This window comes from Ambystoma mexicanum, chromosome 4p, assembly GCF_040938575.1.
Source record: "Ambystoma mexicanum isolate Mex_15411 chromosome 4p, UKY_AmexF1_1, whole genome shotgun sequence".
NCBI classification, from domain to species: Eukaryota; Metazoa; Chordata; class Amphibia; order Caudata; family Ambystomatidae; genus Ambystoma; species Ambystoma mexicanum.
The window spans coordinates 293,030,886-293,057,835 of NC_090927.1; positions in this window are offsets into that span (position 1 = coordinate 293,030,886).

Consider the following 26,950-nt stretch of genomic DNA (forward strand, 5'->3'; position numbering starts at 1 on the left):
TAGGGAGTTAAACTCTACCAATCCTGTGTTTCAGGCCCAGTCTCCAGTCGAATAGCCTTCAGGGAAGGGTTTGAGGTCGTAAGAGGTCAGAACAGACTGAGTGACGTCCCTGTGGATACCAGGTGAGCGTTACAGAACACAAAGCCTGACATCAAAATCCACCTGGGCATCATGGAAACGTCAGAAACCGACCAGTTAGCCCACATGTTGGGGCAGCTACGTTCCGAAGTACATTCAGCCAGGCAGGAGACCAACACCCTGAGGAGAGAGCTGATAGTAGCCAAAGAACAAACTGATGATTTAAGCCGGCAACTTCTCCAGTCACAAGCAGGGCATGCACCATTGCCGGGAAGCATGCCCTCAATGCCAGCGCCATCAGCCAATCCCGTTCAGATAACCCTTCCTGGGGCAGTTCCCTTGGCCCCACCCAAATGATTTACGGGGGATCCCAAGAGGTTTGCAACGTTCATGAACCAGTGCTGCCTGCACTTCCTTTGTAGGCCAGGGGCCTTTCCGAATGACCAATCACGGGTCGCGTTTGTGCTATCCTGCCTGAGTGGTAGCGTCGCAGACTGGTCTATACCCTTTGTGGCCCAAGACGATCCTTTGCTGCATGACTTCAGGGGCTTTCAGCAGGAGATGGAAAGCTGTTCACCCGTCGTACTCATGGGCAGGCATTAGACAAAAAACTTCTGTCCCTACGCCAAGGGAATCAAGACCTAGTAACATACATAGCCACGTTCAATAGACTCGTAGTTGAAGCAGAATGTCCAGTGGAGAAGAGAACCATGTTATTTCATCGGGGGTTGCAGGGGGAGCTCAAGGATGTTCTCGCACAAGTAGTGAACCCCCTGAAAGACTGCTCAGAATTCATTGACTTTGTTGTTCAACTGGATCATAGGTTGCAGGACCGAAGAGCAGATCGAACCAGACCGGACCCTCGCCCTATGTATGTGCGTTCAAAGGACAATACAGCCCGAACAATGGAAGGTTCAGGAGAACCAATGCAAATCGGGGGGGGTCAGATACCCCTTGACTAAAGCGGAAAGGGATAAAAGGAGACAGCAGCAGTTAGGTCTGTACTGTGGTAGGTCAGGTCATTTCCTTAAAGAGTGCCCTGTGAAGCCACCGAGGAGGACGGTAGGGGCCACGGACAAGGAAGATACCATCAAGGAATCGGAAAATTCCCCAGCCCGGCAAGTGTAGGGGTCCACTTGTCGAGCGAAGTCTGTGGTCTTGATCAGTCACCAACAACCATCTCGCATGCACGCAGTAAGAGCGTACATAGACAGTGGAGCCGTTGGGAATTACATCGACCAGGATCTTGTGGCAAAGATGGGGCTTCCGTTACACACTAAATCAACCACCGACACTGTTACCACTGTTGACGGCACGGAAATAGCTTCTGGTCCAGTATCCCAATACACTGCAGCTTTAACCCTTCTGTGCCAGGATGGACACCAAGAATCTATCGTTTTCGACCTCATTAAGGCACCACAGTTCCGATTGATTTTGGGAATGCCATGGTTGGTAGCTCACAATCCTCGAATCGATTGGCGAGCAAAAGAATTGGTCTTTCCAGAGACTTGCGCCCACGCATGTTATCGCCAAGAGAAACAACCAATAGACACCAGAACCTCCACGCTTGCGACTGTGGCAATCGGCACCCTACCTAGTGAATACCAGGACTTTCAAGATGTCTTTCAGAAAGAACAGGCTAATACCCTGCCACCGCATAGACCATACGATTGCCATATTGACCTGATAACCGGTGCACAAATCCCTTGTGGGCGAATTTACGCACTCACGGAACCAGAAAACCAGCACCTGAAGGCCAATCTTGACGAATACCTGGCCAACGGGTTCATCCGTTCCTCGAAGTCTCCACCAGCCAGTCCTCTATTCTTCGTACCGAAAAAGGAGGGGGACTTGAGAACGTGCATCAACTATCGCGCACTGAACCAGATTACCGTAAAAAAACGCTACCCCCTGCCACTGATCCCTGAATTGCTTGATCAAGTCAAAGATGCCTAAATCTACACAAAACTAGACCTGATTGTTCGCGTAAAACAGGGGGACGAATGGAAAACCGCTTTTCGCACCAAATACGGCTTGTACGAATATCAAGTAATGCCCTTTGGCCTTTGCAACGCGCCTGCTGCATTTCAATACTTCATGAACGATGTCCTACGGGAATTGATTGATGTCTGTGCTCTAGTGTACATCAACGATATCCTAGTATATTCCGCATCAAAGCAGGACCACGTTAAACACGTCCGATCCGAATTGGAGAAACTCCGTCAACACCAGCTCTACGCCAAGTTCGAAAAGTGCTCATTCCACGTCTCCAATGTGGAATTCCTGGGCTTTATTCTCAGCCTGAATGGAATCCGAATGGATGTACACAAGGTAGATGCTATCCTGAACTGGCCATCCCCAAATTCATTCAATGGGGTTCAAAGTATGCTGGGTTTTGCAAACTTCTACCACCGGTTCATCCCAGGATTTTTGCAAATCATGCATCCCATCACATCATTACTAAAGAAAAGCAACACAAAGTTCCAGTGGACAACAGAAGCCGAGGAGGCTTTCCAGGAACTCAAAGCAAGATTCACATCTTCCCCAATCTTATGCCACCCTCGCCCTGATCTCCCATACCTGGTGGAAATGGACGCCTCAAGCATGGCTATGGGAGCTGTCCTCTCAAAAAAGGACCCCGAAACGGGCTAGTTACACCCTGTTGCCTTCTGGTCACGTAAATTCACACCCCATGAACTCAATTATGCTATCACAGACAAAGAACTCCTGGCCATTAAGTCAGCCTTTAAGGCATGGCGGCACTACCTCTTGGGTGCCAGACACACAATCACTGTAATAACTGACCACCGGAACCTCCAGTACCTAAAAACAGCAAAGGCCCAATCCTCACGACAACTACGTTGGGTTCTTTTTTTTTCTGAATATGACTACGTGATTACATTTCGACCAGGGGTGAAAAACGGGAAGGCCGATGCCCTTTCCCGTATGGGGGTGGAAGAGCAAGGGTATCAGACCCCTGACCCAATAGCAATCATCCCAAGTGACAAGCTCCTAGGAATCACAGCAACCATAACTCAGAAAGAATTACATGAAGAAATCCAAAACCTGAGGAGTCCGGAGCAATTACACGTGTGGAGTGCACAAGGAGAACATTACATGATAAAAGATCAGTTGCCCTACTTCAGGAATCGCTTATTCTTACCAAACCAAGAACTATGAGAGCAAGTCATGTCTGGTTATCATGATTCCTTGATTGAGGGCCACCCCAGAATCGCTAAAACGCTAGCCAGGGTAAAACGAAATTATTGGTGGCCCACGTGGCGTAAAGACATTATCCAATTCATCCTATCTTGTGGAGTGTGTGCTCAAAACAAGTCATGCAAGCAGAAACCGGTTGGGCTATTACAACCATTGGAAATCACACCAGCACCCTGGCACACGTTGTCCCTCGATTTTATTACTGACTTACCACTCAGTCAAGGGTTTAACACTATTCTTGTGGTCATGGACCTATTTTCAAAAATGGCACATTTCATTCCTCTTAAGGGGCTCCCAAATGCTTCCACTCCGGCAAAGGTATTTCTTGAAGGCATTGTACGGCTCCATCGGTTTCCTTCAGTTTTGGTCTCAGACCGAGGTACTCAATTTGTATCTAACTTCTGGGGAAAATGCTGCTCTATGGCCCAGATAGACATCCGGCTATCCACCAGTCACCATCCCCAAACGGATGGTCAAACTGAGAGGACAAATCAGACGCTCAAGCAGTATCTGCGTTGCATGTTACACCAAGCTGAAGGAAGCTGGTTCGACCTATTATGGATAGCTGAATATGCTTATGATAATTCCCTACACACCAGCACTGGGCAGACACCCTTTTATACCATGTATGGCAGGCACCCACGTACTTCTGAGTTGGACGTTCCTACAACCCAAGGAAATGCCAGCAGTCAAAACCTTGCACACGACCATTTCTCAAACCTTTAAAAGGGCAGCTGAACACCTACTTCAAGCTAAGAATCGCCAAAAGAAGTTTGCTGATCAACACCAAGCAAAGGCCCCCAACTACCAAGTGGGAGACATAGTCTGGCTGGCGTCTAAACACGTGTCCATTAAAGGAACCCAAACTTTCCGTCCAAGATACCTGGGTCCATTCACCGTCACCTCTGTGATAAATCCTGTGGCGGTCCGACTAGCTTTGCCGTCAAACATGCAGATTCATCCTGTGTTCCACGTGTCTCTCCTTAAACCTGTTCAGCCTGGTACCCGGGTAGCAACGCCACCGCAGCCAGTAGTAGTCGCCGGGGAGCCAGAATTCGAAGTCAAGGACATCCTAGATTCAAAGTACGTCAGATCCAAATTATACTACTTAGTAGACTGGAAGGGGTATGGTCCATAAAACAGGACATGGGAGCCTTGTGAGTACATCCATGCACCTCGCTTGCTTAGACAATTTCATCAAAACCATCCAACCAAACCAGGACCAGACAGAAGAGCCACCTTGAGAGGGGCCTTGGGGGGAGTGCTGTCATGATTCCTGCCCCTCATGTCCCCAGCCCTCCAAGATGTCAGGCTGGACCCAGGCCACGATCACCTAAAGTGCACTCAAGGGCCGCTCCAGCCCTCCAAAGACCCACTTGGAGTCAGACTTGGTGCTTGTGGCTAACCTGGAGTGTCTTTTCCCTCTTGCAGATGGATAAGAAGACAGAGTTCCCCGAAAGGGGATGGGATTCAGGTAAGCGTTTGAAGCTCGTACAGTATTTAAAAATAAGCGAAGATTTGCAAAATTCTTACTAATGCCTTTTTTCTGTTCTTTTCCCTTTTCCTTAGGAAGCGGTGTCCCGGGATGGGAATGACACCGCCAAAGATGCCCGCAGAACAGAAGGAGCGATGAATGATGGGCAGAAGTGCCGCAAGGTAAGGCTGTTCCTAACGGTGTTCTTGTTCTTGCAGGAGCTGAGCGCAGAAGAAAGATGCAGGCCTACTGGAGACCGATCCGAACACGGTGAGTGTCATGCTGCAGGTGCAGAAAACACAAAGCATGTTTCTCAACCTGGGTGTGGCTTAAATAGTCTCTGGGTATCCCAGGTGTCTCTGGGCTGATCCACACCCAAAAGACTAGACCGCACATGCAGTTCTGGGAACCGAAATATTTGGGGGCATCCATCTTGTCCCCATCAATGCACTACAAGTCCAATCCCCAATGTTATCCTATGGGAGTGAGTGAGTCTGGTGCCACAAGGACATGAGTTGGGGCCTGCTGGCAGGTGTCCATCAATGCTGGGGGGATGGGGGTGCAGGGGGACATGAGTCAGTGCTCACTGGTGCATGGTTGCATGTGGGCTGGCTGGGGGGCATGGCCAGGGTGGATGGGCAGCCTACGGGATATGACCAGCATTGCAGGGTAGTCCCCTGTGGTGTGGGCTGGCTGCAGGGGCTGGGGAGGGGGTACAGGGCACACCTGGGAGTCCCACACTGGCAATTCACGTGTGGAACTCCCCACGCACCCCTCAGAATACACGTAAGCCCGCTCGCACAGGGCATATCGCGTGTGATTCTCCACGCACACCCCCGAAATACACATACCCCATTTGCACAGGGCCTATCGCATGTGATTCTCCACGCGCACCCACGAAATACCAGTACCCCGCTTGCACAAGGCCTTTTGCTTGTGATTCTCCCGCGCACCCCTCACAATACACGTACCCCGCTCGCACAAGGCCTATCGTGTGTGATTCTCCATGCGCACCCCCAAAATACATGTACCCCGCTCGCACAGGGCCTATCGCGTGTGATTCTCCATTCGCACCCCCGGAATACATATACCTGCTCGCACAAGGCCTATCGCGTCTGTTTCTCCATGTGCACCCCCGAAATACACGTACCTCGCTCGCACAGGGCCATTCGCGTCTGATTCTCCACGCACACCCCGAAATACACATACCCACTCGCACAGGGCCTATCGCGTGTGATTCTCCACGCTCACCCCATAATACACATACCCCGCTCGCACATGGCCTATCGCGTGTGATTCTCCATGCGCACCCCCGTAATACACGTACCCCGCTTGCACATGGCCTATCGCATGTGATTCTCCACGCGCACCCCCTAAATACACGTACCCCACTCGCACAAGCCCTTTCGCGTGTGATTCTCCATGCGCACCCCTCAGAATACACGTACCCCGCTCGCACAAGGGCTATCGCGTGTGATTCTCCACGCGCACACCTGAAATACACGTACCCTCTCGCACAAGGCCTATCGCGTGTGATTCTCCACGTGCACCCCCGAAATACATGTACCCCACTCGCAATTGGCCTATCGCGTGTGATTCTCCATGCGCACCCCCAAAATACACATACCTCGCTCGCACAGGGCCTATCGCGTGTGATTCTACATGCGCACCCCCGAAATACACGTACCCGCTCGCACAAGGCCTATCACGTCTGATTCTCCACGTGCACCCCTGAAATACACGTAACCCACTGGTACAGGGCCTATCACGTCTGATTCTCCACGCACACCCCCGAAATACACGTACCCGCTCGCACAGGGCCTATCGCGTGTGATTCTCCACACGCACCCCCGAAATACATGTACCCGCTCGCAAAAGGCCTATCGCGTGTGATTCTCCATGCCCACCCCCTTAATACACGTATCCCGCTCGCAAATGGCCTATCGCATGTGATTCTCCATGCGCACCCCCGAAATACACGTACCCCGCTCGAACAAACACTTTTGCATGTGATTCTCCACGCGCACCCCTCAGAATACACATAGACCAATTGCACAAGGCCTATCGTGTGTGATTCTGCCGCCGCGAGCGGGGTACATATATTCGGAGGGGTGAGCGGGGAGTTTCACAGACGTTTTCATGGTTGGGGGGCTGTATGCTGGTCCACTGGCCTGTGCACCATGTACGGGATTTGTGCGCTGTTCATGCCACACAGGGCGGGGTTTGGGGCGTAACTGGCGCTGCTGCAGGGTCGCTGCACCACTCTGCGCCTCGGCTGGTTATGGATGTTAAAATCCATGAATACGCTGTGCGCAGAAATGGATTTTGGCGCACGCGGCTGGCGCAGACTGCCAGACGCGCACGTAGTGCGCAAGCCGCGTGTGCCACTTGTGCGCCGGATTCTATGAATTACCCCCTTGGTCACTAAACTATAGCACAATTAATAGTTAGAATATGCCAGCAGGTATCTAACTAAATCCATAATACTCTAATAGTACTTTGGAAGGTCAATCTAGTTAGAGTACGCCAACAGGTATCTAACTACTTGAAAAATATCCTTAATTCCAAAACACATATAATACGCCATCTCAATTCTTATATGACAAAACATCTTCTTTTTTAAAAAAATCTTTGGTTTTATTAACATTTTCTTAATATAACAAAAGGGCTCAATGCAAATTCAAAGGATATACATTCGACTGGCCCAGTAACACCTGACCCTTCTCCCCCCCCCACCCCAATACAGTCCCACCCCCCTAATAACCTGATCAAACATGAACCGTGATCTTGGGAGTCTCCATGAAACCTCTTTGTGTCAGGAGTTTAGGAGTGTATGTGATTGTGGACTTCTTCTATGGGTGTGTTTCGTCCACCATCCCCTGGGCCGTGGGCACCCGGCCTATTTTTAGTACATCCCTGACCCCGTCCCTGCCCGCCCCTGCCGGGGCCCCGACTAGATATCAATGAATGTCCCATCCCCAGGTCTGCTGCACCCCATACCAGTTTGCTTGGAATGAGCCAGAGTCATTGCTCTTCATTGCCGTTAGTTTGTCCATTAAGAACATATGCTTTACTTTTTTTTGCCAGTCCTCCTTTGAGGGGATCTCCGGGCTCTTCCATTTCTGCACCAGGGCCACCCTGCCCGCCCTCAGCATTGTTTCCCACATTCTAGGGTACCTGTGTATTTCTGTATCCTCCGGAGGGAGACCCAGCAACATCGTCAGAGGGTTCTGGGGGAGTAATTCCTCAGAGACTTCAGCAATCCAACCCATTACCTTCTCCCAATGCACCTTTACTTTTGGGCAGTGCCACCACATGTGGACCCTCGTTCCTGCCTGGTCACAGCCCCTTGGGCATTCGGGGGACACCCCAGAGAACATTTTTGACAACTTGACGGGGTCCCTATGCCACCCCTGCAGAATCTTAAAATTGTGTTCCATATCTGCTGTGAATAAGTTCCCATATAATGCTATTTTAAATATCCTTGACCAGACGTCCTCCGAGATGACCTCTCCTGCTAAATCGTTCCAGAATGAGCGGAAACCCCTCCTCTCCACTAGGTTGATAGTGTTCAGGATTTTGTACATCCCGGACACCGCCCCCTTCCTCGAAGTTGCTGTGTCAAGTAGTTTCTCAAAGGGGGTCAGCTGTCTCTTTAAATTTTGGCCCCATGACTGGTCGCAGGGGATACCCTTCAGGCGGAGGTATTCAAATATGGAGAGGGTCCTCTGCCCGAGAGTGTCTCTCAATTCCTCATATGTTAGGAATTCCTCTTCCCTGAACATCCGCCCCGCCCTCTCCATTCCCGAGTCTGACCAGGCCTGAGCATTACGGAACCCCCTACTTCCCAGTTTGAGGGGGTGTCCCCAGAGTGAGGACATCGTGGACGGCCATGACATTAGGTATGCAGTCTGGGGTCCCTCCTTCCAGATTGCCCAGAGAACTCCCAATGTTGGGTGAGATTTAAGTCTGTTCGGGTTGAACTTGCGTGGGGCCCACAGGAGGTCACGAACTTTAAGAGGGTGGGCGTCCATGTCTTCCAAGTAGGACCAATAGGTTCCCATCCCCTCTTTCATGTGTTCCAGGAGGACGCTCAGCTGGGCGGCACGGAAATAAAATTGAAAATCTGGCAACCCAAACACTCCCTCCTCTCTCAGTAAGGTCAGGACGGCCCTCGCAGTCCTCAGGGTACTACCCTGCCATATAAACTCTCGCACCACCTTCTGTAGTGCCCTAAAGGTTTGGTCGGGGACGCTGGTTGGGAGAGCAGTAAAGAGATACAGTAGACGCGGTAGTATATTCATCTCTACCGCCGTCATGCGGCCGTACCAGGACAGAATCATTGTGCCCCATCTCCTCAGGTCTGCGGTAATCCCTGCCATGACAGGGTCATAGTTGGTAGGGGCAAGTTTTGATAGATCCCTGGTGAGGAGGACGCCCAGGTATCGGATAGAGACCTTCCCCACTGCTATCCCGTTGAACCTGTCCAGAGAGTCCAACCCAGGATCCTGTGTTCTCATGGGGAGTAGTACTGACTTTGTTGCGTTGATCTTTAACCCCGACAAACGCCCAAATGTGGCCATCAGGGACAGGAGGGGGGGGAGCGAGGAGCTAGGCTCCACCAGGTAAGCCAGGATGTCATCTGCAAACAGGGAAAGCTTGAATTCTACTTCACCTCTCCTAACCCCGTTGATGTCCGGGTGTGCCCTAACTGCTATGGCCAGGGGCTCCATTGTGAGGACATAAATCAGGGGAGAAAGTGAGCATCCCTGCCTAGTTCCCCATGAGAGGGGGAATGGTTCCGACAGTCTGCCATTCACTTGTACCCTTACCGTTGGGGCTCTGTATAGTGTGGACACCCTTTCCCTGATGTGTACCCCAGAGCCCTTTTTCTGGAGGAGGAGGTCCATGTATCTCCACTCGACCCTGTCGAATGCTTTCTCCGAGTCCAGGGAGAGGACACTTGCGTCAAGATCTGATCCCTGGGCATAGTGGAACAAATCTATGGTTTTCCGGATGTTGTCTGAGTCCTGTCTACCCCTTATAAATCCCACCTGGTCCCCATGAACCAGCTTGGGCATTATCTCTTCCATCCGCCTCCCCACTACCTTAGCTAGGATCTTTACGTCAATGTTTAACAGAGATATTGGGCGGTAGGATGAGCATTCTGTGGGGTCCTTGCCGTCCTTGGGCAACACTACTATTATGGCCTCCATCTTGGATTCTGGGAGGGTCCCCCCCTCCAGCACTGCATTAAACACCTCACTAAGTGTGGGGCTAGGGTTGAGCAGAACCTTTTATAGAAGTACACTGTGAAGCCATCCTCGCCCGGGGAAGTACCCACCTTCATCCCGCTAATCACGTGTTCCACCTCGTCCTCGGTCACCGGACCCTCCAGACTCTCCGCCATCTCCCTAGTCAGGGCCAGGATTTGTATGGAGTTCAAGAACCCTTCATTCTCTGCCTCACCCCCGTCATATTCTGATGAATATAATTTTTCATAATATCAGCGGAAGGCCTCTCCTATGTGGGGCGTATCATGACCTATCGACCCCCGCTCGTTCTTCACCGCTTTCACCATTCTGCTTCTCTGTACCTCCATCAGTTTCCAGGCTGGAATCCTATCCGCCCTGTCCCCCTTTTCATAATAATTTTGCTTGACCAGTTGTAGACTCCTCTCTGTTTTGTGTAGGAGGAGGTCTATATCTATATATAAGGGTTGCACTCGGGGCCCCCCCGGCTGGAGTTGGGCTATTTTCTCTCTCTGAGACCTCTCCTGGGCTTCCCTTTCTCTTTTCTTCTGGGCTCCCTTTTTGATGAGGACTCCCCGCAAGGTTGCCTTAAAGGCGTCCCACAGGGTGTGCGTGCCTACCTCCCCATTATCGTTGAATTCAAAGAATTCCGTTATGGCGTCTAGCACTTCCTGTGCGTGGACCTCGTCCTTCAACAAGGAGTCGTTACATTTCCATCGTCCCCTGCGGTCACTTAGCCATCCCCTTGCTATGGTGACTCAGACCAGGTTGTGGTCTGACCAGGGGACGGGGTCGATCCTGTGGCCAGTGACGTATGGGCGCAGGGTCTCATCCACTAGGATGTAGTCTATTCTGGAAAATGATGTGTGGATAGCTGAGTAGTATGTGAAGGAGGGGTCGCCTGTCCTGGGGGTCGGGATCGTATCCACCAGGCCTAATTCCGTGTTAACCTTTTGGAAGCTTAGTGCCATGGCCTCGTCTGCTGCCCTGGAGATTTGGGGGCCAACGCGTTTCCTATCCTGGGTTGGGTCCAGGACCATGTTGAAGTCCCCCCCCACAAACACTGTGCCTTGGACAAATAGCTTTAGTCTATCCCTCACCTCTTCCCAGAATTGAGTTTGGCCTTTGTTTGGGCTGTATACTACGCTGAGAGTAAGTGGGGCGCCCTGCAGGAAGCCCCTTACCAGCAAGTAGCGGCCCTCAGGGTCTTTCAGTATGGCCTCCTTGTCAAAGCCTACATTCTTTGCTAATAAAATAGCCACCCCTCTTTTCTTAGCCTTGTAGGAGGCACAAAAAACCTCTCCAATTCCTCCACCCCGCATTTTGGGCTCCTTCCCCCATGCCCAGTGAGTCTCTTGCAGGAAGAGAAGGTCAAGGTTCACCCTTCCAAATTCCCTACAGACCAGGGACCTCTTGGTGGGGGTGTTCAGGCCCCGTACGTTGAGGGAACCCACTCCCAGGGCCGGCATACTTTCAGCCATAATCTAGATTTCCTTCTCTCTCGGTCAACATCATCACATTGCCCTTCCCTACACGCTCTCTTAGTCTTGCTTTCTGCTCCCCCTCTGCCACCTCCTCTCCCCGCAGGGTGGGCCTGAAACGTTCCCCCAACTGCCCCGCCACAAACCCCTAAATGAACAACCCCAACTTGCGTGCGGCCTCCTCCCCGGCATCCAGCCAGTTAGTTCCGCCATCACTGGCATTTGACCGAACCACCAGCCTGCCCACCTCGGCCAGGCTATCTATGTAGTGCTCGTCACTTTGAGCCCCCCCTCCTTCCCTGCAGCATCGTCCCCTCTATGGTCCCCTTATACTTCCTATTCATGGGGACGCTGCTTGTGGTAGAACCTCTGAGTTTTCAATCCTCATTCCAGAGCTGGTCGGGCCGCCCCCGTCCTCAGTCTTCAGAGTCGTTCCACTCTCCATCCTTCGCCGGTGATGGAGTATTAATTTTTCTGAATGTCCTAGTGCCAGTTTTCCTTCTCCTGTCTCCCGACGGGCCAGGACCACTTGATCTGCCCATCCCCGGCCCCGTTGGACCCCTCCGGGCATTCGGTTCTGTCACATAGTCTTGGATGGCTCCCCTTATGTCATCCTCCATGATCAGAGTCGACCGTTGACCCATATATCCGAAGGCCAGAGAGAAGGGGTAGCCCCATCTATAGCAAACTCCCTTCTCCTTGAGCAGCTGTGTTGGGGGCAGCACATTCTGCGTTTGGCCAGTGTATAGGCGGAGAGATCCTGGTAGATTGAAATCTGGGCATTATTGTAAGTGATCTCCCGGGCTTTCCTGGCCTCCTCCAGCACTTTTGTCTTTTCCGTATATTAATGGAACCGGACCAAAATCGACCGGGGGCCCCCTGCTCTTTCCCCTGCCCTGTGCACCCTGTCGAATGTGAGTTCCGTTGTCATCTCTTCTGCAAACAGGAGGGTGATGATTTCTCTCACCACTCGGGTAATATCTCTCTCTGTTTCTCCTTCCGATTCGGGGACCCTGAAGATTCTGAGGTTGTTCCTCCTTTCCCTGTTTTCAAAATCGTCCTGGCCCGTTCCTCGTCCCTCTTCTCCAGGGCAGCTAGCCTCATGCCTATTTTTACTTCTTGGGTTGCTGATGTTGATTGGTTGGTTTCCACCTGTAGCAATCTGTCCCCGACCTTATCCACCCTTTGGTCCATTTTTTCGAATTTCTGGTCGATGTCGGAACGCATGTCCCTGATTTCTTGCAGGATTGAGCCAAAGCCCCTTTCCATTGCCACTGTAGAAGGTGCAGCGGCCTCCGACTGGGCCATTTCTCTGTTGAGGTTCACACCGTTGTTGCTACTTCCTGCCTCCCGATAGCGATATTCTTGCAGGGTCTCCTGCCAGTTCATCTGGTTGCCCCCGGGACCCTGCCGCCGAGTCTTCCTTGGCCCCGGTGGGGTCTAGGGATCCCCTCCCAGACCGGCCGGTGTCTTCCTACTTGGTATACCCAGAGGGGACTGGGGGAGGGGGGAGCCGGGACAAGGCCACCCCCCACTTGTCTTTATTTGTCTTTGCTGCTGCTAAGGGGGCTGTTACTGGGCGGGCACACGCCCCACCTACAATGGGTGGGGGCCTCACACCCAGTCCAGCTTCTCCTTGGCAGTCGGGGACTTCTTTTTCCCTCCTAGGGGAGGTTGGTGTGGTCGGCTGGGTCCGCTTGGTCAGGCCCGTGGAGCCTCTCCACCAGGGTGGAGGGACAAAGTGCCGAGACCCTCGCCCCCCACTGGATGCCACTAGTCCACACTTCCACTCTGGGGGGGTTGTTTCTGGACGGGCACACCCCCCACCAACACCGAGACTGACTATATCTTCTTTGTGCTTCTGGGGGGGATGGAATGATCAGCGGAGGTCGTAGGAACAAGCCCCTGAGGGCACTCACTCTGGACGAGGGGCCTGGCGGCACTGACTCACTGCTGCTGCTTGATGCCTTCTGTCCACTTCTGGGTAATGGCAGGCGAGCTCACACCCTGGGAGGAATCCGGGGGCCCCCACCCGCCTGTGTCCCATGCAGTGAGTCCCCGCCCCTCCACCTGTTCTCCTGGTGATTGCGGCTCCTGTGCTCTCCGGGGGGGGTGCGTTCCCTCCCCGGGATATGTTGTGTTGTGGGCCCTGCTGTGTTGCGGGGGCCTCCCACCGGCTTGTACGACCTTCGTTCGGCCCCTTTGGCCTGCGCCGAGGAATACTGCGAGGGGCCTCCGCACCCAGACCTGCCCTGTCTCCGCACACCGCCTCGACAGGCTCCGGGGGGCGTTGGGCTCCGGTGCCTCCGCCCCAGTCTCCCGGGCGCCGGCCTCAGGTCTGTGTGCCCTCTCTGCCGCCGGCTCGGGCCTCCGGTGTGATACTCACCAGCACGGGGGGCGGGGGCCCGCGTCCCGCCCCGGGGCCGCTCCCCCGCTCTATTGAGGCCGCTGTCCCCGGTCAGTGCACTCCTCCAGCGAGTGCAGGGGGTGGATCGAGAAGAGGGGCCGGCCCGTCCAGCGCGGCCTCACGGCTCTGGAGGCCCATGTCTCCTCCCCCGGTGCTGCGGCCGTTGAGACCTCACGCCGCTTTTCTTCCGGAAGCCGCGGGTCTTGTTCTCGGTCCCCCTGGGGTCCCCGAGCATCGCTCTTTTGAGCGGGGAGGCTCAGGGGGTTCACCATGCCAATCCGACCAGTTGGGTCCGCCTGGGAAGTTCGGGGGGGCTCAATCCCCTATATCAGACTGGCTTCGGCGGGAGCAGTGTACTCAGGCAGCCATTGCCTGTGCGCCCCCTGGTGGCCTCAACAAAACATCTTCTAACCTCTAATGTAGTTAGAATACACCAACAGTAGGCATCTAACTACTTCAAGCATTCCCTTAATCACAACACACTTCAAACAAACATACTATTGCTCTTACTTACACTCACGTAACTGTAATAGTTTTTTTAATCCAGTATGTTTTTTCCCAATGACCCAATGATTATTTAATGTCATAACAACAGCAGTGTACCAAACATAGTACTTACAATGTACTGTTTATGAGGGTCTAAAAAAGTTTATATCTAAAATTGTATACAACTACAGCTTTTAAACTATCCTGCTTAACAAATTGTATTGTTTTATTTCCAAAGAAAGTAAAACAGGAGATCCCAGCTTCATATTGCGATACAACTAAGTAACCATAGCAATTGTAATCAAATACATATTAAATGAGCACTATACTCAATTTTACTACAATCATAAGTAGCATATACAGTTCAATCACATAATTCCTTCATATTACAAACACTTTGTAATACCACTACATTAACTATAATTGCTATACACACATTACTACAACGGGGATTCTGGCCATATTCCTACATTACCTATAATTACTATAAACATATTACTACTGTGGTGGTTGTGCCAACTTGACCAGTGAACATATTCTTGGGGCCATGGCCTGCAGCTTTGCCCCCAAAAATCTGGCCACTGGCCTCAGTCACCACAATCCAATTAACTGTGTAAGAGGTGTGTAGCATACAACATCAAGTTATAAAACTCACCCTGACCCCACCCCTGCAAGTGTAATGATGTCCACGGACACAGAAATTAACCGCGGACTAGGGGACATTTCCCCAACAAGTTTTCACCTATAAAAACAACTCTACATTACCTTCATTCCACTTCCCTACCATTTCTGCACCCTCTTTCACCATCCAAAAATGCCACATGTCTTTGCCAAGATGTCCGTTCATGGCACTGTCCGCAAAATACTGCAGTGTCCACGGACAGCCATGACACCTGCCTGACATTTTTCCACCTACAAAAATAGCCCTGTGTTATCTTGTTTCTACTCCTACACCCTTCCAGACCCTCTTTCCACCACAAAATAATCCCAAATGTGTTCTCCAAATGTTTCCCCCACCACAAACAGTGTCATGCTTACATTCTAAAACCATTTGTCATTGTAACCTCCGATGTTTTGTCTCCTGGATTTGGTTTTCTTTTTTAAAACGAAAATATATAATTATCATCATATATGACTTCACTCACTGATATTATCAAGAAAGCATCCCAGTGCTCATATGGCACATTATAGTTATATGACATCTGGTATGTTATCCTCTTTATTACTGCAAAGTTTTATGTTCAATAGAAAGACAAGTTCATACAGATTACACAGTAGCATTAGGTGATGTCTCTCACTTTGTAATTTCAGGCCACAATGCGTTTTTCTTATGTAAAGTAATGTATGGCTTGATGATATCTGGTGTAGTATAATCGTGTAACTGTAGAGTTGTTTAACAGAGACAGAAGATGATTAAGTTAAGCATTCATAATTAAAGTTAAGTAGTGTTTCTCAATTTCTAATTTATGGCTAAAATAAGCTAATCTGACATACAGTCTTGGCCTTGTCTCATAATAAGAAAGCTCCTAGATTAAACTCCTCATTCATTCCTCCGGGGGTCAAACTGTCCAGTTTCTTGATCCAAAATAGTTCTCTCTGGTTGAGTTTCTTGCTCAGATCCACCCCCCTTTCTCAATTTTGTACAAGCTCCAGTATTATGACTTTCAGCTGCGACACAGTGGGCCTCATTAGGACCCAGGCGGAGTGGGTTTCCGCCAGCGCTAATCGCGGCGGACCCGTCCGCCGTACTACGAGTTCCCTTAGCGCCATGGAGGTTTTCTCCGCCTGGTTTTACCAGGCGGAGAAAACCATGGCGCTACGGGACCTCGTTGTTAATTACGCCACCGTATTTTACGGTGGCGTAATTAACTCCTTCCCCACTCCCATTATACCCTATGGGGCAAGAATGGGAATGGGGAAGGGCAGAATGGGGATTGGGGATTTACCGCTCCGCCGAGGTCGGAATGGGGCGGTAAATCCGCCAACCCCCATGGCGCTATCGACGGCTTTCCGCCGTGCTTCGCGGTGCATTTAGCACCGCGAAATCCGCCTGGGTCCTAATGAGGCCCAGTGTGTCTTTTATCCCAAAAATGCCTGGCCACCAGCGAGCAGCCATTCTCTGTTCTGATGTTGCTCTTGGGGTTTGTTTCAGCGCTCTTTCGGCCTTCCTTATTGTTTGTAGAAGTCTCTACAGGGACAGCTTAGACCGCTAATCACAAGATGCAAAGTCTGTCAGTTTAAATCTTTGTGCTAGTGCATGGATGTCTTACGTAACAGCCTTTCATTATTATTTACAGGTATTGCGGTTTAGACATGGGAACATGCCCATATATCTTCTTTTGTAGTGTTAATTGTTTATCAATACTCTGTCTTTCTGCCCTAACCAGTTGGTCTCTAAAATTGTGACCTCTCTTGTACACCATAATTGGGGGATTTGGAAATAGTTTCTGGAGCTGAGGGTCAAGTTCTATCAATCTCCAAATCCTCTTGATTAGCCTTGCGACGTGATGACTCTGGCTAGTGTGGTTGAGGGCGTACAGAAACAGTATCTATTTTGTCTTGATTTTAGGAGTGAGGTCCTTCCTCTTTGATTCTCTAACCTTGTTCTGTGCTGTCACAACTTTTTCAGGATAGCCCCTCTTGATATATTTTTTGACAATATTTGTGTTCTCAGTTACTAGAGTTTCTTCCTCTCACACTATTCATTTTGTCTGTGTGGAAGATGGTTCTGAAGGCGTAGGGGATGGTGGCTGAGGTAATGCAATGAATTATTGACATGTGTTGGTTTATGGAATATGTTTGTTGTGAGGGTGTTCCCTTGCAATTGCAGGCCTACGCCATGGAAGTGCAGTCTAGGAGTGCCCACCTCCATTGTAAGCTTAATACGGTCATTAATTGAATTCAGGTTATCTAGAAATTCATCAAGTTCTGTTTGACTCCCCTTCCAAATTACAAATATGTCATCTTTATAACTTTTCCATGTTCTTAATTTGGGTGACCAATGTTCATGTGATAGTACGTGCACAAATGCAAGTTTATACATGAATAGATTAGTGTAAGCTGGTGCCATTGAAGATCCCATGGAGGTTCCAGAAGCCTGTATGTAAAACTGGGTTTTGTAATGGAAGCAGTTGCTGCTAAATTCTAGCATGAAAATCTTATTTGCTTTGCAATTTTCTTCTCTGATAGGGACGATTCAAGTGCTTCAAGTCTATCCTGGTGTGGAATGGATGTATATAGGCTTTGCACTTTGAAATAAACCAGTATGCCATGTCCTTGTAGGCCCTATATCTCTGCTAGAGTATTCAAGAAATGTGTTGTGTCTATCAGGTAAGTTGCTTTTCCTTGTCTATTGGTTGTAGTGCCTTATCAACATAAATCACCAGTGGGTCAAAAATGCTTTCAGTACCCTCCACTATTGGTCTTAGTGGAGGATTCCTTAGTGCCTTGTGTATCTTTGGTATGTCATAGAATATGGTGAGATAGGGTGGGCCTTTGTAAAAAATCTAATGGTTTTATCATTAATCCATTCATTCACCAAAGCTTTCTTCAGTATACCTTGTATTAGTGTAGCAATTAGACTAGTTGGATCCTGGTCAATTTTGATATAGCGATTGAGATCATCCAAAAAGTGCATGATCTGTGTATCGTAGAAACTAGTATCCATGATGACAATTGCTCCACTTGTATCTTCTGGCTAAAGTGTTATGGTACAGTCATTTGCTAAGTCCTTGATGATTTGGCTTTAATGTCTCCTAATGTTGTATCCCTTTCTTTTATTGAAATCTACCTTCTTTAGATCATTTAACATTTGTCTCTCTAAAACTTAATTGCCATGTTATTAACTTGAAGGTAAATTAACTGTTTGGTCTCATTTCCAAATAGTCATATGTCTCTGATAGTTCCTCCACCGGCAGTTGGAAGTCAAAGAAGACTTTCAATGTCATTTTTTGACTTAGTCTATAAAGATTGATCTTTCTTTCATTAAATTCTAGTTCTGTGTCGGAGTAAATGATAACCCCAAATTTAGCATGTCCATTTGGTTTTTAGAGAGGTTTTTGGAGGATATGTTTACAACTGGCTGTTCTGCTTTCTCCTTGACGTTAGGTTTCTTGTTGCCTCTTCTCATCGTCTATTTCTGAAAAAAGGAATTGGTTAGGTCGTTAGAGGAAGATGCTGGCTGTGATGAATGAAAACTACTTACTGTTGCGTTTCTCGTGGCCAAGTTTCCTGTGTCTAATATGTTGTTCGTCTTTGAAGTGGGTACAGTTCTTCTATTTTCCTCACTACTGTCTAGTGTGTCGCTACTCAGGTCACTCTCCCCTGTCCTGGTGCTTTCTGTTGTGATCTTGTATTTGGGTTAGGTGCCATTTGTTGGCAGTGTTCCTGCCAAGTGTAAAAAATGTCCTGTAAATAGCCTAAAGTGTTGCTCTTGACCTTTTGCACCTTCCTTTGTTCAATATCTTTTTTGTAACTCTCCAAGGAGGAGTTAACTTCCTGTAGAATGGTTTGCAGTTCATCTTTACTTTGGAAAGTCACCATCTGTTCTGTTAGTTCCTTAATCAAGCTCAAATATAAAAGGAGCAGGAAGGCTGCTCCAAAAAGAGGTATCGTCCAAAGACAGAGGCATGCCTCCCGCTCTATGTTTCAAAACACATTTCACAAGCAGAGTATTGGAGTTACAGCATCCAAGCGCTGTAGCAGTGCAGTATTTAGGGAAACAAAGTTTGACATATTTTAGTCCTTGCAATTAGCAGGACCTAATGTACACGTTTGGGCTGCAGCAATACCATCCCTTGGCTTCAGGCCAAGGATAAGTCTTGCAGCCCTATTTTAGATTAGCGAAATGGGGTATAGGCAACAAATGGGGAGTTTAAGGAAGAGGCTGTTGCAGTAGTCCGGCCTACACAGTACCAGGGCTCTACAGACGTTGAACTTCTGGGGGAAGGTAAGGAATGGTGCAATGCCTGTAAGGAGGTCAAACTCAAACAATGTATGTTTTCTTTACAAGCTCCAAAATGTAAGGAGTAAAAGAGAGAAAAGATTTAAAGATAACCCCAAGGTTTTTGGCCTGACAGAATGGTAAGAGTAGACAGCCCAAAGACAGCAGCCACAGGGTAGGAGGAAAAACAGGGTACAGGTGTCATAATAAGAAAGATCTCTGTCATACTGGCATTGAGACAGATATTGTTAGCCCACACAATGTCTCAGTGGCGGTCAAACAGTCAGGGATAAAACAACGAGAACAAATTTGTTCAGAGAAGTTTAAGGAAAGTTGTGTGTCATTAACATAACACTGGAAATGAGAAAAGAAGAAACACATCAGGAGAGCCAGAGGCTGAAATAGATATGTAATTGCCATAATGACAGGATAACACCCTGCAAGTACACAGTGACGTGTTGTAGTACAGTTGCATCTTGGAAGGGCGGTTAGTGAGGAATACAGATCAGCCAGTCCAGTGTCTGGTCTATGAGGCTAAAGGTATCATGTAACTGTTTAATAAGGATACAGTGATTCACAGTATGAAAGGTGGATGAGACATCAATGAGCAATATCCTCAATTGTAGTACAATCATAAATACTATATACAGTTTAATTATATCATTGCACCATATTCCAAACACTGTATCCACCCCCTGCATTACCTATAATTACTATACACATGTTATTATAGTGTGTGTGCCCAGTGCCCAGATTGGCCACTGGCCACAACAACCACAACCACCACAAAGGAATGAACACACCTTCAAATAACAGAACTTGCCCTGAACCCCCTGCAATTGAAATTATGTCAGCGGACACTAAAATTGACTTCAGACTCTATGACATCTGCAAACCCCTTTTTATCCTATACAATAGCTCCATGTGCTCTCTATTCCGCTCCCCTACCCTTTCCATGCCCTCTTTAAACCATCAAATAACCCCAAATGTGTTTTCCAAACTGTTCATTGACAGTGCTATATGCTGACCACCGCAGTGTCAGTAGACTTGCCAGCACCTGCGGGCCCTTCATTCACATATAAAAACAGCCCCATATTATCTTTATTCCAACCTCCCTCACTCTTCATTCCCACCTTTGACTACCAAATAACCGCAAATGTGTTTTCCAGACTTTTTCCCACCGTGCTATTTGTGGACACCGGCCGCTGTCCGCGGATCCAACATTGCGACCATTCCAGAAAATATGATGCACCTCGCGCTTTTCACCATCCAATCAGTGTGCATGTCCAATGTCCGTGAAGATCATGCCAGATCCTTATTGGTGCAGGAGGGTGTCAATGGACAAACTAGGGAAGTGAGCCACAGACCGTATCCAGATACCTAATGTTTGGGTTTTTTAAAAAACCAACTGATCAGTTTTACACCAAATTTATAAAAGCACGCTTTAGAGGCCAAGCTGCCGCTCTGTGCACACATTTGTTGAAAATCCATCCAGTGGTTTGCACTGCAAGTATGATTAAAATAATTTTTCCATTCCGTCTATGTGGAGTTCCACACATTTTGGGTCCCCCCTTGATGAACCACACCAAAGGATTCGTCCACGTGGGGTGAAGTTATAAGCCGGCCAAAAAGTGTTCTTCCTCTTGGTTGAGCAACTTAACCATAACTACAGGGCTGCTTCCGCAGTCCCCGTAATATACATATTTGGAGGAGGCAAGAGGATCTCCTCCATTTAGAGGAAAGTTGACGTCATGATATTATTGTATTCTTGCATGCGAAAAAGAGAAGATAGAGGAAATGGGTACTTCTAAATTCCCTCTTTCTGAGTCAAGGAGTTAGAGGTATGGTCTAAACCATTGTGTATAAAATTGTGTGTTTTTGTTTTGTTTAAGGTGGTTTTTGGAATTTTTAGGGTGGAGTGGTCGTTGTTGAAATGTGTGGTGTGTGGTGCAAAGAGAACGGGGAATGCAGGCAGTTGTGGGAGAACAGGGTAGATTGTTGCTTCTGGATAAGTGTGCAGGAAACAAAATAATATTACGAGTGTAGGATTAGACGTAACTATGAGTTCCCTTACCCCACTCGAATACATGTGTATCGCGCTCCTGCTGTATCGGGAGAAAATTATGAAATATTATAGGGAGAGGGACACAGATATAAGAGGAGGGATGCACACACTTTGGCTCGAAGAAGGAATGAATAATAAAGATATTCTGTTTTATAGGCACACTTATTAGGCTGCAACATTTAAGGGGAAGAAGTTGAAGAATAGGAAGGGCATTTGAGCTTTGCAGAATCATAGAGGATTTGGAAGATGTCCCAGGGATCCTAAAAAAGGAGAAATTGTAATACAAGCATCCTCTGTCACCGCTGGACCTCGAGCTTCCGTGTCCTGTGATACACCTACAACTCCCACACCCAAACAAATGTTACCCCATGCAAGCAGTCACAGGGGCCCCATGCAGCACAAGTAAGTGCCCTATGCAGCCCCACGACAGAGAACTCCCACAACATATGAAAATCCCCTGCAGACCCCAACAGCGAATGCCATGAGTGACCCATTAGTAATGGAAACAGAGAGCAAAGCACAGGGAGACTTGGAATCAGTGTTGTGAAAGACAGAGACTGAGCTTCTCAAGTGAAATTAGAATGAAAAGAAGAGCGAAGAGTGGCAATAGGCCCTGATGAATGGAGAGTGGATGATATTTTATTTAGACTTGACAGTACCGCGATTAGGGGCATACATGTTTAAAGGAAGGATGATGGCCGCAACAATGAGAGGTATCTATCGGCACTACTACAGGCAAATACTTTTGATTATGAGTCAATTAGATCAGATGCTAATGCAGGAATAGCAGAGGAGGAATGGGGAACAGATGAGTAACAGGGAGATGAGATGCTACCCAGAGTTACACTGAGAGTAGAGAGTTTGTATGGTCCAAGGCTGAGAGCGTGACTGGGTCGCATGGTGATGGTGAATCAGAATCAAGGGGCAGGAGGTAATTGGTTAAGCAGGTGGGAACACAGTTTCCATTGTTACATAAGGCTATTATTCCACATGGATAGAAACAATTTGATGAAGGAACTGCCATCACTCACAGCAGGGGCAGGCAAGTGGATATATGCACTTGAAAAACAGACGGCAGGCATTACACTAGCAGAAGGAGACATGCAAAGTTTGTTTGCCACATTATTAGGGGATCAAGCGGGTGATATTTGGAAAAAGGCAGAATATCCAGAGGTATGGATGGGCGTTGATAATCATGATGGGGAATACTATAACGATTGTCGGGCTACAGTGTAGGCCCCTTTAAGGACTGCCTATTCCAGCACACCAGATACACATTGAATTTTGGCATGCACTATGAAAGAAGACGAAGACCCGGAACATTACAAACTCCTGATTCAAGAGATGTGGAGGGCAGAGACAGGGGACTCATGGGATAAGACTATAGGCATATTCTATCACATGTTAAGGCAAGGATTTTCAAAAGAAGTGCAGAAAGATTTGGACAAGGTAGTGGGGATCGAGGCTAATGGATGGGCAGAGATTCAGATGATTATAGTACATCATTGTCAGCAGTATCAGGAAAAAGAGAATGAAGTGGTGGATAACATGCAGAAGGCTGAAACAAAGTTAGTAATGAAGAAATTGACAACATTGAGCATAGAAGGAGCAGTGATTATGGGCCCGCCTATAGAGCAAGCAGGGCTGAGAATGGCATTGGTGGAGACGAGAATGGCACTGGAGTGGATAGACGGGCATCAAGGCTATCTGGACAGCCAGGATTATCAGGGAGGGTATCAGGTGGGTTATCAAGGAAGTTTCCCACAAGGGAGAGGGGGATTTCAGGGAGGACGGGGAGGCAGAGGACGAAGATTTGGAGGGATGGGGCTAAGATTTGGCAGTCGTGTGGGAGACTGAGCCATTTTAAACAAGAGTATAGCAGTAGACAAGCTTATGCGTATGATCCCTGCAAGTATCCCAGTGGACGGTGGTCCCAATTACATATCAATAGTAGTACAGAATGCTGCCTCCAAGTGCCCCATATGGTGCAGTGCTCACAGATGTGCACCAGCAGGAACAAAGGCCCCAGTATCGGTATCAAGCACTAGTACCACCACAGATTCAACCCTGATATGCATAATAGTGTATGTGCAGCAGCAGATACAAGAAACAGTCCTGCATGTTTGGGACAACAAAGCTTTGCCACACAGCACAGTGACACCATAAAAAGAGGCAAGAGCAGTGGGCTGTAACCCCTTTGTATTCCCAGTGTTGAACACATACCCAGATTAGGACAGCCCACAGAGAACCCTGACATGTCTTGTCCTGTCAGTGACAGCCGACCCTGAAGAGGTACCCCTGGCAGGGCAACAAATCATGTGTTTTTATGGTTGACACAGGTGCAACAAAATCATGCATAAAGGAGAGTGCTTCCCCTTATCAGGTAAGGTAACAGGTATGCAGGGATTCTCAGTGGCAATACATTTGGTTTCACTTACAGAAGATTTACCCATCAAGGTAAGTAACCACAACGTGTTATCTCTGCTATTGTTTTCAATGGCGACACCCATGAACTTGTTAACCAGGGATTTGGTAAGCAAGCTGAATGTGACTATTCTGTCTCTCAGAAGAAGGGGTAATATGCTCCTCACCAGGAATGTGTATGCTTGGACCCTGTCAATAACACAACCATTGTACAGTGATGACACTACTAGGGGAATAACTTTGCACCCACATTTGTTTATGTATGGAGCGTCCGATTGTTGAGTTGCATGCCAGGCATCCAAAACGAACCATGAAGGGTGCCGTCAGAATTTCTGTTTAGGCCAGCAGTGCCCCAAGATCATGCTCTGGTTGATATTATCATTCTAGATTTGGAAGGGGTGCTGATTGCTGATTACAAGATAATGATTATAGGGAATGATGAAGAGGGAGATGAGTGGTATTCCATGTTGTGTATTAGCCTGACTGAACCATTAATTGGGGTGTCAGATGGGCAGCTGTTTGAGGATGCAGATAATGATAGTGAAATTATACTGGAGGTTGGTATCCCTAACAAATAATGATCCAGGATAGGAATTGACCTTGTCCCTTACTGATTGCCAAGTCCATGCCTGCGTATTTAGGGACAGGCAACTCCCATGATGTAGCATTCTTGAAGAGCATAGGAGCAGTACGTTTTAAGTTGAAGCACAGATCAGTGTTAACCAGAGTGCAACAGTATCCATTCTCAAGAGAAGCGGATGAGTCAATTGTTATGTTATTGCAGCAGGATATTAAAGTGCCGTCAGAGTCCCTGTGTAACACAGCGATATACCTTTTCCGAAAAGAGAAGACATCAAGTTGGAGGATGATACAGGGTTTATGCTGAAGCTGAAATCTCAGTTGTACCGAACCCCACCACAATTCTTTCCAATTTACCAACTGAGGCCACACATTTCACTGTCATTGATTTGAAAATGTTGTTATTTTCCATTCCACTGTAACGCGATTCTCAATATCTCAATGTGTTTACCTATCATGGGCATAGGTTCCAACACACCAGACTGCTCAGGGGTACTGCAAGTCTTCCAGAATTTTCAACAAAGTACTTCATATGGATTTGGGCAACATAAATGTACCAAGTACAGTCATTCAGTATGTAGATGATCTCCTAGTGTGCAGCATACAATAGAAGACCTATATAAACCAGATTTAATTACACTGCTACCAATGCTTGAGGACAAAGGATGCAAGGTAGATAAGTACAAGTGCAATATTGTCAGAAAGAGGTGGTGTACTTGGGACAATTTATATCACCTGCATGGAAAAGAGTAACCCCAGAGGGAGCAGTTGCTGTACAGAAGACATCACTTCCCACTACAGTTAAAGACATGCAACAGTTCCTGGGTTTGTGTAAATATGGCAGAACATGGATTATTGACAAGTCTAGTTACACAAACCTCTATTGCAGGGAAAAGAATCAAAGAAAATCAAAGGGACGCTCACATCGGCTGGAGAAATGATAACATGTTTCCAGGAGCTCAGACATGCCATAAGTAATGCACCAGTACTAACAACACCTGCTTACATGAAGTAATTCACAAAGTATAATGGCTTGGTCATGACTACAGTGTTGGCTCACCAAACATCATGGGACACAAACGCCCAGCATATTTTAATGACATTTTGGATTCAGTGATGCATGGGCAATTTCTTTTTTTGTTGTTGTTAAAACGCGTTTTTTTAAAGATACATATCAATTTGTATACAGGTCACAATTGAATGATTTGACTTTGGTGAGGTGAACAATGTCACATTGTATCAAGGCTATACATAAGTTAGGATTAAAAAGTAGTTTTTAAGGATAAAACAGGGAAGAGGTAGGGAAACATAAAACATACAAAACAGACATGAAGTGAAGGAAAGGGGAGGGAGAAGGAAGCTGGGGAAGGATAGGATGAGGGTAATGATGTTCTTAAACAGCATAGTTATCTAAGGCAAGACAATCCAAAAACATTTTCCATTTTGATTGATATTTTTGATAGAGTATAGGGCTTGAAACATTGCAACCCTCAAATCTATTTATGGTACATATGGAATTCCAACATATTTTATGGTTAATGAGAATAGGTTTTTTCCAATAGGTAGTCATGACCCGGACTGCTGCTAAAATGAAAAGATCAAATAAATTAGTGGTATGGGAATTTAAGTGATGAAAGAGGGTGCTACCCATAAATAAATCTTGACGTTAAAAGATTAATGTAGTTGAAAAATACCATGATAGTATGCATATATTGTCCCAGAAATGGCTTATAAATGTACATTCAATGAACATGTGTTTGAAAGATCGTTCATCTTGATGACAATTCCGACATTTGTTATTTGGGGCTATCTTACAGTGAAAAATGTTAGTGGGGCTAATAAAAAGTCTATGATACCATGTGGTTCACACATTACTGGTCTCACATGCATGACCATGATGTCCCTGCACACACACATCCATACATGGCCTATGTCACACATACAGGCAAGTATCAGACTACCAGCACACTGCAACATGCCCTGTCTCACACAGCAATGCTTGGCCACTTACCGCTCAACTCCAGACGGGTCTTCCTCTGCAGGATCTGGGCATGGAGCGCTGGGCCTACGCGTTCCAGGACCCTCATCTGGATGTCACTCATGCTGACACAGCCCCCATCTGCGAGGCGCCGGGCCTTGTAGAGGGTCCTGGACCTCAAGTCCTCCCAGCGCTTCTTGACGTGCTTGATGTCGCGGGTTGCCACCCCCTCCGCATTGATGGCAACCACTACGTCGTCCCAGATCCTCTCCCGTCCTTCCTTGTTGGCACGTGATGTTCCAAAGAGGGCATCAAAATGCCCCAGGACATGCTCCTCCAGGACACCAACTTCCTTCACACTGAAGCTGGTGGCCCTCTGCCTCTCTGGCTGGGGGTCGCCAGTGGTCTCAGATGGTGTTTGCCCCGACATCGTGACCCCCGAGGCAGGCGTGGGTGGGCAACTGGGTCCTGGGGCTGGGCTGTGGAGCGATGGTATCCCAGTCGGGAGTCCTCTGTTCCAGCAGGGGTGGACACAGCAACTGGAACCCTGGCTGATGTGCAGGCA